At 37.8% G+C, this 2,523-nt stretch overlaps 1 long non-coding RNA gene across 1 annotated transcript; it reads right to left on the reverse strand.

Annotated features, from left to right (window-relative positions):
* Positions 1–757: 757 nt before the first annotated feature.
* LOC131219490 (uncharacterized) lies at positions 758–1,695 on the reverse strand. Its single transcript, XR_009158218.1, has 3 exons — positions 1,348–1,695; positions 1,172–1,234; positions 758–1,074 (listed from the first exon to the last, which is right to left on the reverse strand). It is a non-coding gene; the product is annotated as an uncharacterized LOC131219490 (long non-coding RNA).
* Positions 1,696–2,523: the final 828 nt, after the last annotated feature.

Consider the following 2,523-nt stretch of genomic DNA (forward strand, 5'->3'; position numbering starts at 1 on the left):
CTTCAGTTTTCTCGAAATGAGGCTAAATCAAAATTTTAGCCTCCATTGTTTCCAACTGAGACTAAATCCAAATTTTAGCCTCAGTTGCCTCCAATTGAAGCCAAATCCATTTTTAACCTTGGTTCTCAACAACTGAGGCTAAAGCCTTTAACCACGGGAGTTGTAGTCTCAGTTTAAGTAATTGAGGCAAAACTAAGACTAAAGATAGATTTAGCCTTTGTTGGCATCAACTGAGGCTAAATTCAATTTTTAACATCATTTATCAATAACCGAGGTTAAGTCTAGTTTCTATCAACAAATGCTAACAATATTATAATCAACCAATGGCTGAACTGTGCATGTTTCACCCATTTAACATCCATCAAGACAACAATCAGCACAATACCAACAAAACAATTAATTGTATATTTCAAGTTTTCAAAACAAACACACTGCCATTGTTGTTGCTGCTGTACATCCTGCTGTACATCCAGGATTTCTGTCATTGCTGCTGCTGGCTTCATTGAGAGAATTTTTCCTTGGTTGTGTTTTTTTGGGAATTGCACATATATATGGAGTGTTGTCCGAGACTCGTGATCGTCTTCTCCTCAATTGTATGCTTAGAAAGCCTGGAAACTCTCCATATCAAATTCTGCAATAGATTGGAGGTGGTGTTTTGAGGGGTAGCTAAAGGCTCACTCCAACAACTATGTACAGTGTGTCTGTGGGAGCTACCTAAGCTGGAGAGTATTTGTGGTGAGGTGTGCTTGCCGGAGTGAGTGGATGTTCGAAGCTGAATAATCTTCCTCTTCAAGTTCCCTGTGACAATGCTGCTGCTTCTACCACCACTGTTGGTGGGGGTTCTCTAAAGGTGGAAGGCGATTTGGTGTGGTGGGCCAGCCTCAAGTTGGAAGGAGACAACATCAAGGACCATGTCCACTTCAAAGAACAGCGCCCTTTCGTCAGGCATTGATGATTCTTCTTTACACTGGAATGGATCCTCTCTCTCTCATTTGTGTGTAGACGTGTTTGTTAGCTTCTGGCCATAAAGCTACCGGTGTGGAAGTCCATCTTTCCATATTGAAGAGCATTCAACTGTCATAGAAGAAAGGAGTATTGGTAAAAAGTTATAAAGCATACAGAACCATTTGAAATTGAAGAATAACTACAAAGTCAACAGTAAAATAGATACCGAAGCAAGAAAATCATGAATGCGGGATTCCTTCATAGCATCTGTTGCATTTTTCACCAATGCCTGGCCAAAATATTCAATAGTAATCATCAACAGAAGTAACTGAACATTGTAGCTTAACAACCAATAGTAAACATGCCCAGTAAGAAATCTAGATATTACAAAAAGAAACTAACCATTCTTATGTTTTCTAGTGAGATGCATCCATTCTTATTTGGCTCCAATAGTGCAAATTGCTCTTTCATACAAAAAAGCAGATTTGGTTTAAATGTGTATAAAAAATTTGTATAACGAAATGAAATCTAAGTATGTAACATAATCAGTGAACTAAGACAGTTTCTTTGTAGTCATCAGATTTGGTTTAAATGTGTATAAAAAATTTAAAAAGAAGAAGAAGAAGGAGAAGAAGGTGATGCAGTAATGCAAACTTGAAGAACCAGAACAGAGCAAGGCCTCAAATTTGAAAGAAGGATTATGCTTCAAAAGAACCTAATTATAATTTTACGTACTAAATGTTTCCCCCACCCACCTAATCTATGTATGAAGAACTTTGTTTTTTTCAAAAAATACCCATCCTGGGCATAAGCTGCACATCTGTGCTAAACACATTGAAATAGCTGGTAGGGTAAAATCTAAGTTCATGGTCTTGTTCATTTACAAGCACCATCCACATTCTAACTACGTAGTTCTAGGCAAATTCCTATTTAACTAGAAACATTTTTTCTATATGTACGCATGTATAATCTCACATCACGCAACAAATGGCTAGGATATGGAGATGATGATTGTATCTTCTGAGTTTTGACAATAACATATAACCCATACAGAGATGTTTGCATTTAGATTCTCAAAGTTTGTAGTGTCTAACATTGAGTCTCCATGTCAGCTACCTACAAGTAGAACATTCAGTAACTACCTGGATGCAAGTTTGTACATAAATTGAGATTCAGGTCGTTAAGCTCTGGGCAATTCAGATAAAGGGCCTGCAATGCACAAATCAATAGTGCCAATCCCTGAAAGAAATCAATGCTGAATGGAAAACAAACTACATCAAGAATTTACTATTAGAGAGAGAGAGAGAGAGAGAGAGAGAGAGAGAGAGAGAGAGAGAGAGAGAGAGAGAGAGCAGGGAAGGATGAGCAGAGATAGTTTCTAACAGGAGATCAGAGTCACATGTACTACTAATAGCTAAGAAGCAATTGCACCAAATAAGAAAAATGGCCAACTCACACCACCTGTTTATAAGAAGTGCTCTCCTAAGGATTCCAATTGCAGAACAAGAAATAGTAGCATTTCAGCTTGATCCATGTAGCAGAACTGGCTACTTAAGAAAACAACATGGATTTTCTCCC

The sequence above is a fragment of the Magnolia sinica genome, chromosome 11 (assembly GCF_029962835.1).
Source record: "Magnolia sinica isolate HGM2019 chromosome 11, MsV1, whole genome shotgun sequence".
NCBI lineage: Eukaryota > Viridiplantae > Streptophyta > Magnoliopsida > Magnoliales > Magnoliaceae > Magnolia > Magnolia sinica.